The sequence below is a fragment of the Lissotriton helveticus genome, chromosome 1_2 (assembly GCF_964261635.1).
Source record: "Lissotriton helveticus chromosome 1_2, aLisHel1.1, whole genome shotgun sequence".
NCBI lineage: Eukaryota > Metazoa > Chordata > Amphibia > Caudata > Salamandridae > Lissotriton > Lissotriton helveticus.
This window is the reverse complement of record NC_136058.1, coordinates 295,311,340-295,323,512: the sequence shown is the minus strand read 5'-3', so window position 1 is coordinate 295,323,512 and position 12,173 is coordinate 295,311,340. Positions and strand designations below refer to the sequence as shown.

At 43.6% G+C, this 12,173-nt stretch overlaps 1 long non-coding RNA gene across 1 annotated transcript; it reads left to right on the top strand.

Moving 5' to 3' along the window:
* The first annotated feature begins 232 nt into the window (after positions 1-232).
* LOC144807862 (uncharacterized) lies at positions 233-9,898 on the top strand. The gene is made up of 3 exons (XR_013606479.1): positions 233-803; positions 4,154-4,282; positions 8,378-9,898. It is a non-coding gene; the product is annotated as an uncharacterized LOC144807862 (long non-coding RNA).
* The last annotated feature ends 2,275 nt before the right edge of the window (positions 9,899-12,173 follow it).

Here is a 12,173-nt window from a genome sequence, read left to right as displayed (position 1 = left end):
AAAGAAGAAAAAGCGTACCAATCATTACGAGCTGACACACCCACTGGCCAGACAGATGTGACAGGAAGGAATGAATAGCAAGAAGCATAGAAATTTCAGAGTAGATATGAATGAAAATAGATCAGATACATTCCCACTCTGTAAATACAAGACAAAGCAAAAGCGAAAGAATACCCAGAAGCAAAAGCGAAAGAATACCCAGATTAGAGGAGTGAGATAGAGAAGTAGCTTATTTGGCATTAAACTGTACTTGTAAAAATAGCCACTAGATGGCAGCAAATATATAGCTTTAACCAACACTACTGCTCAGATAAAGGACGTTCCCAGAATGTTTTGCCAATTCGTTGAAGGAAATGTTTTGATCATTTAGATTCCTCACGAGACTTATGAAAAACGCTGCCAAAAGATGGACGAATGCTTCGTGAGGCTTGAACTTTTTCCCTTGTCAAAAGTCCGTGTAGGAGCCGCTGCTGTCATATGAGCACCAATGTTTTCCTGTTACATGACCATGTAACGTTCATATGAGACTCTGCCAGCTTGAATATTTTCATCGTCATGTGCCGTCAATAAAGAACAAAGCAAAAAAAAACGTGGTTGGAAAATAGCCCGGCTGGCAGACAATGAGAAACAACTAAAAGCACTAAAGCTGCCAACTCCATGATGGCGCTACGTTATTTGACATCGTGCCGGATGGTTCAAGTCAACAGCGTGCATGAAAACATTTGACAGCAGCGCTGCAGTCGCTGCGTCACACCGTCATAAGACTCCAGAGTGTACACAAGATGTCAGGACGCTTTTCTGAGGTAAGCACGAGCAGAAAAATATTTTGAATTCAAAAGTGACAGTTTAAAAATGTGACGATCTTGAAGGTTTTTAGTTAAAAAAAATGACAAAACATATATGAAAACAAAAACGAAAAATGACTGTTTGGTTGGAGAGTCTGCTCAGCTTGACAGTATGCACAATGATGCCTGTCGTCCTCCACCAAAATTGCACAAAATTCACACTGCCCTCAAATAATAATTCCAATGAGCTTCACTTTGAAGATAGCCGTCGCGCGTTTCCAAATTCGTTTTGTGAATTGGTTTGATTCCCTCAGACACGACAGATAAGAAGAGGGAAACTGACAAAAACCAAGCGGCTTCCTCTGCAAGTCTGCCCGTAGCCACTTAGTTAACTGCTAAACACTTTGGAAAATGCGAGTAAATCAAATTGGTTTACTGTATTTAGAGAGCGTCTCTATGTGGTTCCTAACTCGCATGAATAATTAATTTGTTTAGTCTCTTAATAGTTTGTGTCAGCTGATGCAGATAAATGTCCTTGCGTAGGTTTCCTCTAATTTTAAGCAGACATAAAAAAGGAACAAAATTGTGCTTACGTTTGTTGAGAGTCCATGTGAGCTATGTACAACACGCTTGGGCAGGGCTGTCTGATCTGAGGGACACTGGTGGGGCTTCAGAGCGTGCTGATTTCCTCTTTGTGGCTCCATGGTTCTTGGCTTTTTATGTTCCTTTGTTTCTTCATTGGTTTCATGTAGCTCACGTTTGTTGTGGCTCCTTGATGAAATCTGCGCCATGTTCAGTTGCTGTAAATAGCGCCAGTTGCTATGTAGACGTAGAGTAGAGGTTTCTTCAGTCACTGGTACCTTGAATTACACGTAGATTCTTCTAGTCCTCGTCGCCATAAATAATGTAGTAACTTAGTCCAGTCGAGTTGAGGTATTTCATGTAGATTTATTGAGATGTTAAGTTATTAAGAATAAGCCAAGAATAAAGATACTTCAAGACCCACCAGGAGCAACCAGCAGGCAGCTCAGCCCCATCATAACTGTGTGATTCTTTCAACCTCCACCCAACATTCTATGATGAATCACAGTGCAGAGACATTCCACTAGAATGCATTAAGTTGGTTAAGGCATGCATAGGAATATGCAATAGGTAGAATATAACAAAGGTGTGTCATGCTCCCATCAAAGGACAGAGAGAGAGAGAGAGAGAGAAGGAGAGAGAGAAAGAAAGTAGAAAGAAAGAAAGAAAGGGAGAGAGAGAGTGAGATGCAGAGCAAGAGAAAGAGAGAGAGAAAGAAAGGGAGAAAAAAGGGAGAGAGAGCGAGTGGAAGATGAGAGGGAGAGGGAGAGAGAGTGAGTGAAAGGAAGAGTGGGAGAGGGAGAGGGAAGGAGCGAGAGAAAAAGAGAGAGAAAGAAAGGGAGAAAGAAAGGGAGTGAGAGAGTGAGAGGAAGAGAGGGGGAAAGAGAGAGAGTCCAACACTGCGGACTCTTGTCAGGTCTTCTCTAGACAATCTGTAAGTCACAGCCTGCAAGACAAAATACAAGATAAGAAGGTGTGTCATGCGCCCATCAAATGACAGAGAGAGAGAGACAGAGAAAGAAAGGTAGGAAGAAAGGGAGAAAGAAAGGGAGAGAGAGAGAGGGTGAAAGGAAGAGAGGAAGAGGGAGAGAGAAAGAGAGAGAGAAAGAAAGAAAGAAAGAAAGAAAGAAAGAAAGAAAGAAAGAAAGAAAGAAAGAAAGAAAAAAAGAAAGAAAGAAAGAAAGAATGAAGGGAGAAAGAATGGGAAAGGGAGAGAGAGTGTGAGAGGAAGAAAGAGAAAGAGAAAGAGTGCAGACACTGCGGACCCTGCTCACCTGCTGCCACCGGTGTGACTCCAACCATGTGCCGGTATACACTGCAGTTCACCAGGTCCCTCAGCTGAAACATAGTCCAGATATATGAATGGCAGAGTTCACATAATTGAGACGCCATCATCGCTTGCCCGCTCCAACGCACACCCTAGCCCCTCCCGTCGCCCAGCGGTGATTGCCCGCCCCTGCGCACACAGGCTTCACTGCTCACCTTCCGCCACTGGCGTGTCTCCAAGAGGTGCCGGTGAAAGGTCCAAGCCCGCAACCTGGTACCCTCCACATCAGGCAGCCCCGCACCGCGGGCCACAAGGTCACACACGTGATTCTGGGTCTTGATTTTGTAATGACAGAAAACATATCAGTGCACACAGCATCATGGCAGGCTGCACAGCTGCTCAGCCCTATAGGAGCCACTAACTCTGTGAACCGTGAGATCATGCCACGTGGCGATCGGCATTGCGCAGCCCGCCAGCTCAGGCCTACACTGCGGTCCAGCAGGGCACACACATATCCTTACCAGTCCGGACCCCCAGGACTGGGCATCATCGCAGGCCACACACCCGCTCAGCACTTAGGGTGCCCCTACCTCAGTGCACCGAAATTCAACATCCCTTGGCGGTAGGCCAATGCTGGCCTCAGTGAGTCTCGTGGTGCGGATGCCATCATGTTACCTCCGACTGTGGGGAATGTGATGTGGTAGTGCTCAAGGGCCCCATGCATAAATAATAACCACATGCATATACCCAGGTGCGTGTGCTGAATAGGTGTGAACCAGCTGTAAAAGAGCCGCTGAGGCATGCTGACAACTAAGGAAGAGTGTAGCTGGTACAGAAACACTGCACGTTCTATTTCACCACAATTGATAAATCAGAAACCTCACATACCTTTGGACAAGTAACTTCATTATCACACGCTAACATACACATAATCATCTCGCAAAAGCGAAAACAAAGCAAGCAGTGCGAGAGGTGATGATTTTGATGTCCCTCTAACCTAGGGAGAACCAAGCTGATGCCTTGAACACAAAGAGCACATCATGCAGAACGATTGGTGGTGGTCCCATCCTCCTAAGACCACCCAAGCACAGTTATGGGCAAAAAATCCCAACCAATGCCCTGCAAAGCATTATGGGACAATATTCTATGGTGCAGTGAATATTATAGTATCCAATAGCAAAACATTCCTCAAGGGGCAGGCTCTCGGCTCAGCTGAGAGCTAATACTATAATATTCACTAAATTCTAGAATCTTGCCCCATAATGCTTTGCTGGGCCGTTGGTTGGCATTGTATTTGTGGCCATAACTTCGCTTGGGGTGGTCCTAGGAGGATGGTTCCACTACAAATCCTTGAGCTTGATATGCTCTTTGTGTTCAAGGCACCTGCTTGGTCCTCCCCCTAGGTTAGGGGGGACCCCAAAATCATCACCTCTCTCATTGACGGGTATTTTTCATAATGTGTTGTATAACAGACGTTTGCTGTTATGCAATTTGATTATACTTGTTTTATCATTCACAGATCGATGAAAGGTTGAATGGAACTATTGGAATTTAATCCTGTGACCATGTGGTCAAACACAAACTCTTGCAATGGATGCATTAGATCACTGGCCAAAAGACCCGGCTGCATGCTTTGTAGTATGTAAAGGTAAAATTGTTTAATCCCTGTATTGTGGGTGCAGTAACATATTCCAGAGTTTGTGCATGAACTCATTATCATGTATCAATAAAGGGTTTAAACAGAAATCGAACATATCTTTGCATGTTAAAATACATATATTCACCTCACAATATAAAAATATAACAAGTTGTGCTTTTAACAATAAATAATTCTATCTTTACATGTTAAAATGCATATAGTCATCACACAAAAGTAAACATGAAAAATAGCAAGCAGTGAGAGACATTATGATTTTGGGGAGCTTCTTAACCTAGGGAGAGGACCAAGCAGATGCCTTGAACACAAAATGCTAAAATGATTCGGTGGTGGTCCTATCCTCCTAGGATCACCCCAGGCACAGTTATGGGCAAAAATACATTCCCAACCAAAGGACCTGGGACGATATTCTAGAGTACAGTGAATAATATACTATGCAATATCAAAACATTCCTCAAGGGGCAGGCTCAAAACGTGAACAAATTCCTTTCTGGGTAGCTCAGAAAATTACCCAGTTAGAAGCATTTGGGCATATTACCAAGGGTGGCGATAGGCAATTATCACCGGTTTAGCGGCCGTTTTCGGACGCTAAGCTGCGATAATTCTATCGCTCTTTTAGCAAGCTGTCGCTAACTGATGTTAGCGACAGCTTTTAGGCGATAGCAAGTGGTTTGGGGCCCGCTTTGCATGTCAGCGATATTTATCGCTAATGACATGCAAAGTGGGCGTACCCAACATGTTAGCGACTGAAAGCAGTCGCTAACATCGCTATTGCCTATTAGCAAGGCAGGCGTAGCAATCAAAATAGTCCCGCTATCGCCAAAAACTAACGCCTGCTCAGACCAGTTCTTAGCCATGTTATCCAATGGTAGGTGGTTAACATGGCTAAGAGCATTTTGTCGCTAATGCGTGAATATCGCTGTATTCTCAGCGATATTCGCGCATTTCACCGCTATCGCTGGATATTTTAGCACAATGGAGAAAAACGTTGCTAATAGCATGTTTTCTCTGCTAACATATCCAGCGATAGGCAGCGATAAAAAAATAGTCGCTAAGCCTATTTAGCGATAATTATCGCTACTTGTTATTAATATGCCCCATTATTCCCAAACACACCACCATTTAAAAAACACAGAGGGGCATATTATCAAGGGGGTTTATCTCTGCTTTTTTGACTTTAAAAGCCAAGAAAGTGGAGATAAAATGATCTCCCTATTACCTAGCTGTCGCTAACACCAGTTAGCGACAGCTAGTAGGAAATAGGGACCATCTTGGGCCCCACTTTGCATGTCAGTGATATTTATCACTAATGACATGCAAAGTGGGCGTGCCAAGATGTTAGCGACTGGAAACAGTCGCTAACATCGCTATCTCCTATTACCAACTTTTGGAGATATTCACGCTAAGCGCGAATATCTCCAAAAGCTAACACCTGCCCTGAGCAGTTCTTAGCCATGTTATCCAATGGGAGGTGGATAACATGGCTAAGAGCATTAGCTCGGTAATGCATGAATATCGTGGACTTTTCAGCGATAATAATGCATTGCGGCCGTTTTTTATCGCATTTGCGATAAACCTTGGTAATACCAAGGTTTATCTGCGATAAAAATCGCCGCAGCTTAGCGGTAACATTTTGTCTCTAACCAAGCAATAGCGATAATTATCGCTATTGCTTAGTAATATGCCCCAGAATGTTATAAATCTGCTTGCCCAAGGGGATTACACCACAGTTAGAGGATTGTACCTCTTGTTGTACAGTCTTTGCTGCCATATATACCAGAACTCATGGTATTCCTTCATTAGCAGTAATACCAGATGTATTAAGACAAATACATAATGAGTACGGAGCAGAACCTGCCCTAAACGTAGGGATGAGGGGGCATATTAGCAAGGGCACTATAGCCGCTTTAGCGGCACTTTTAGCCGCTAAGCAATATTTTTATCGCCCTATCAGCAAGCTGTCGCTAACAGCAGTTAGCGACAGCTTTCAGGCGATAGCGACCGGTCTAGGGCCCGCTTTGCATGTCAGCGATATTTATCACTAATGACATGCAAAGTGGGTGTACCCAAACTGTTAGCGGCTGAAAGCAGTCGCTAACAGCTATCGCCTATTAGCAAGGCAGGCGAAGCGATAAATAAAGTCGCACTAAGGGCAATTATCGTCAGAATCTAACGCTTGGTAAAACATGACTTACCTGTTTCTTCAATGGGAGGTGGATTGTCAGGTTAAGTCCCCATTGGCGTTAATGCGTGAATATCGCTGGATTTCCAGCGATATTCAGGCTTTTTACCGCTATCGCTGGATATATTAGCACAATGGAGATAAACGTTTTCTCCGCTAACATATCCAGCGATAGGCAGCGATAACAATAAACGCGCTAAGCACGTTTTGCGATAAATATCGCAATTCCTTGCTAATATGCCTCGAAGTTATTAAATAATTATGCCCAGGTATCAGCCATAATACTAGCTATCATTAAACGGGAAGCAGCTTCAGTGGCAATGCCTATTTGAGATCTCGCCATTAGATGAGGAGAATGCACTACCCAAAATAATTGAAACTGTGGGGCATATTATCAAGGGGGTTTATCTCTGCTTTTTTGGCTTTAAAAGCCAAGAAAGGGGAGATAAAATTATCTCCCTATTACCTAGCTGTCGCTAACACCAGTTAGCGGCAGCTAGTAGGAGATAGCGACCATCTTGGGCCCCACTTTGCATGTCAGTGATATTTATCACTAATGACATGCAAAGTGGGCGTGCCAAGATGTTAGCGACTGCCCTGAGCAGTTCTTAGCCATGTTATCCAATGGGAGGTGGATAACATGGCTAAGATCATTAGCTCGGTAATGCATGAATATCGCTGACTTTTCAGCGATATTCATGCATTGTGTGAGATTTTTATCGCATTTGCGATAAACCTTGGTAATACCAAGGTTTATCTGCGATAAAAATCGCCGCAGCTCAGCGGTAAATTTTTGCCTCTAACCAAGCAATAGCGATAATTATCGCTATTGCTTGGTAATATGCCCCTGTGTTTGCAGAATTAGGCAGGGATAGTTTGGGGGGAAAGTTTTAAAAGCTCAACTACAGAGCAGTCCTGAGAAGGACACTTCTAAGCAGACACCTACCACTTCTAAAAAGAAGTGGAATAATAAAAAACAAAGGGGCATATTATCAAGGGGATTTATCTCTGCTTTTTTGGCTTTAAAAGCCAAGAAAGCGGAGATAAAATTATCTCCCTATTACCTAGCTGTCGCTAACACTAGTTAGCGACAGCTAGTAGGAGATAGCAACCATCGTGGGCCCCACTTTGCATGTCAGTGATATTTATCACTAATGATATGCAAAGTGGGCGTGCCAAGATGTTAGCGACTGGAAACAGTCGCTAACATCGCTATCTCCTATTACCAACTTTTGGAGATATTCGCGCTAAGCGCAAATATCTCCAAAAGCTAACACCTGCCCTGAGCAGTTCTTAGCCATGTTATCCAATGGGAGGTGGATAACATGGCTAAGAGCATTAGCTCGGTAATGCATGAATATCGCTGACTTTTCAGCGATATTCATGCATTGCGGCCGTTTTTTATCGCATTTGCGATAAACCTTGGTAATACCAAGGTTTATCTGTGATAAAAATCGCCGCAGCTTAGCGGTAAAATTTTGTCTCTAACCAAGCAATAGCGATAATTATCGCTTTTGCTTGGTAATATGCCCCAAAATTCTATAGACAAGAGAACTGAGGGACATATTATCAAGTAACAGCGTTTAAATTATCGCCGCTTTAGCAGCAGAAAACTGCCGCTAAAGAGGCGATAATGGGCGTGATAATATGCTCTTGAGAATTCCAATAAAAGTCCATATTCTGGTCTTAACATGGGGCTCCCATTGGAATGCTCTACGGCCCTTTCCTGTCACTAAAGCGGCAATGATTTTAACGCCTTTCCTTGATAATATGCCCCTCAGTCCCGAGGTAGGTCTCCTCCACAGGAGCCCTCTGAAAAGAGGTACAACCTTAGGAATACTGATAATATTAGGAAACCTGACAGCTATCAGGATACTGATACATGTTCCTCTCGTTCCTTTCAGGGCTCGAAGAACAGATACGAAAGAGAAGGACGGTCAGAACACAGAGAGGAGCACACGCAGTCCAGAGACAAGCAGCGCGCTCAACACTTTACTTCTAAAAAAGAAGAAAAGCAAAATTCAAAACCTCAATTTAAGAAAAAGAAAGTTGCTAGTTTAAAAATCAGACATGCCCAGAACTCTGAGGACACAACTTCAGATCGGGGAATAGGCTCTGACGATGCTAGACAGTGCGGCAGAAGTAACAATAGCTTGCTAGAATTTGAAGGAAATTCTGGTGACAGCGGACTTGAATGATTACATCACGGTGGAAACACCAGACACCAGGGTGAGCGTCCCACATTATTTATATGAAATAACACTCCGGATGGAGGGGGACAAGACCAGGAAAGTAAAAGCTATCTTTTGGAAGAACTTATCATCTGGTTATGACATCCTGTTAGCAGAACAAGATTGGCCGCCAGCATTCGTAATATAGTGCCCCAGGGGAGAAAGTATAATTTTTCCTGCATTTTCCGACCACGTCCCATTCACCTTAAACATACATATGCACAGGAGTGGGCAGTAGCCCAAGTTCCAGTATTATACAAAAATCACGATGGGTGGGATGAGAACTCTACTTCGCGATCCCATTAAGAGTTTCACCTATTGCTCAGAGGCAAAAAAAACAATAAAGCAAGAAGCTAAAAAACAGGTCAGGGAGATCTTAGATCAGCTTGAATACCAGGGGGTCATTAAAAAACTGTACCTCTCCAATGAATAATCCTCTGTTTCCAGTCACTAAACCAGACAAAACATATCGTCTAGTTTTAGAATACAGACATTTAACTCATGCACAAAGACATTTGCTGTCCAAAATGCACATAGTGCCGCATTAATGAATAACATTGTGCGCAAAAAATACAAAACAACACTTGATAGCTCAAATGGATTTTTCTGCCAAAATATAGCGCCTGAAAGCAGGTATCTGACTGCATTCAGTGCGTTAGGGTCCCAATGTCAATTTTGTCGACTCTTTCAAGGGTATATAGCCCCGGGGTATTTTCAGCAAGAGTAACAGAGTTACTACAATAATTTGATGAAGAAGTGTTGTCCTATGTTGTCATAACGATAGGCCTAGCCTTCACACTGTGTTAAGTTAGCATGAGCTTATTTGAAGTTTAAACGCCATTTTTCCTTTCTGCTGCTTCTGCACACGGCACATATTGTTATTAATGCTTTGAGCCTAGTAGAATATTTAGCTTCACACACGAATAATATGTTTTCCAATAGTATCAGCTTTGATTGGTAAGCTATGTCTGTACAGTGAGTGCCAAGACCTTCAAGGGTATTTCAACACAGTGGTTGTTGCTCGGTCTGATCAGAGCCTGTTCTAGACATGACACATATGCAGCTGGGGCCAACTTTGGCTTTTGGTGCGTTTTAATACGGCACTGCGCAGAGCATGCTACACAATTGATGAATATTCGCATGCAGAGAGCTGTCGTAGGAGATGATGTGGGGGCATATTATCAAGGGGGTTTATCTCAGCTTTTTTGGCTTTAAAAGCCAAGAAAGCGGGGATAAAATTATCTCCCTATTACCTAGCTGTCGCTAACACCAGTTAGCGACAGCTAGTAGGAGATAGCGACCATCTTGGGCCCCACTTTGCATGTCAGTGATATTTATCACTAATGACATGCAAAGTGGGCGTGCCAAGATGTTAGCGACTGGAAACAGTCGCTAACATCGCTATCTCCTATTACCAACTTTTGGAGATATTCGCGCTAAGCGCGAATATCTCCAAAAGCTAACACCTGCCCTGAGCAGTTCTTAGCCATGTTATCCAATGGGAGGTGGATAACATGGCTAAGAGCATTAGCTCGGTAATGCATGAATATCGCTGACTTTTCAGCGTATTCATGCATTGCGGCCGTTTTTTATCGCATTTCTGATAAACCTTGGTAATACCAAGGTTAATCTGCGATAAAAATCGCCGCAGCTCAGCGGTACATTTTTGTCTCTAACCAAGCAATAGCGATAATTATCGCTATTGCTTGGTAACATGCCCCGTGATCCCTCTCCACTAAGACCAAGAGGTATGGGGCCACCCTTCTAAAACCCAAAGAGACCTTCTTTAGATATAATATAATATACTAGCAAGGGAGGGTGAAACTGAGATAACCTTTAGCCTTTATTCCTTGTAGCATTTTAACATGCTTTCTCCCTTTGTATTTTATGGACTAGTAACTATGCTGATAACCTTTTTCCTTATAATATGTTTGCTTGTATTAGCTAAGATACTGCGCTTGAGAACACTGCATTAGAAATAAACATTTCAAACTTGCACGTGTCTTCATTTACTCCTCGTTCTGGATTGGTATGTTAGTATAACAAAAGAGTGTTCATATGTTCCACGTTACGTGAGGTGTTCTAAGTCCATGTTCTGGGTTGCCTAAACATTGGGGGTATTGAAGAACCAATGAGACACTGATTGCTAGTCTGGTAGGGGATTTTGGATACTGAGGTGAGTTTTGGTACACCCTAATTCACTGAGGTTCTAAGTCTCTATGCAAGAGCAGGATCCCTGCGACATGGCGCCCAACCGTTGGTGGTCTTATTACATGACACATGAGTAGTGCTAATATCGGTCCTTAACACCCTTCAATATTGTTTCCGGAAGGCAGTGGTGTCGGACAATCCTACCTATAGTTACATAGGTCTTTTCAAGCTTGAATCTTTTCAAACGGTTTCCTTTTGAATTACTACCCAGTTGTGCTACGTAGTTTTTGTTGTACCTCTTAGTTGCTGTGTCGCTATGGCTAACGTTGACATACCGCAACATAGTCGTATTGCGGTTCGCAATCATTTGCAAGCTTATGACGTCGCATTGGATGGCATGGCAGTTATTCTGGTAGTGAGTGCGGAAGAGGCGTACCCTTATGAAATTTTCTATTCGTGGGTGACCTTTCCGGCTGTCAACGTAAATACTAATGTGTTCGACACTTATGCTCCGACTGTCGTGCCACAGGAATATGTTCCCTATAGGACACAGGAAGTTCTGATTAATGCTTGGCAGCATCGAGTTTGGTTTAATGGTGCCCTACCCCACTCTTTACTAATCTCTAGGTTAGGTCCTTTGTCCATTCCAGGTGCTACCTGGCCTGTTTTGGCTGGATTTACACCGCATCCTAGACATGGTGTGATTCTTGTTGCAGATTTACGGCTGTTACATGTAGTTATAGTGTAATTCGGTCGTTAGGTCAGTACATTACCCACCACCTCCCGGCGGTGTACACAAGGTGCTTTGGCACTCCGTCAATGACCGTCCTCCCTGCGGTCATTAAGCGTGTTCAAGATGAGCACGGATCGGAGGCAGCGGCTGAATTAGGGATGCGGCTCTGTGGCACTTTTGACGTAGTTGCCGATCTGGTCCTTGCGAATGTCAAGATAGATGTGGTAAGCTTTCAGGTGTCTAATGCTTTGCAGGCGGTTCCCGATGCCGACAAACCCCGCCAGTTACTGAGAATTATTACGGCGGCTCATAAGACCGTGGGCCGTAACAGTTTGGGGCTCAAGCCTTTCTCGACAAAAGAGAAAAAGCAACCCCAAGGGCAGAAGTCGGAAACAGACGACCAGTCCAAGGCTAAGAAGCAAAATTGGCAGAAAAAACAGAAACAGGGTAAACAACAACAACAATAGCAGAAACAGGGGTCACGTCCACCATCGCCTGTGTCTGCACCTACAGAACGTATTTATGACTTGTGCGATCGCGCGACGAAAAAATCTCCTGATCGTTTTCAGGTTTCTGAACAAAGCT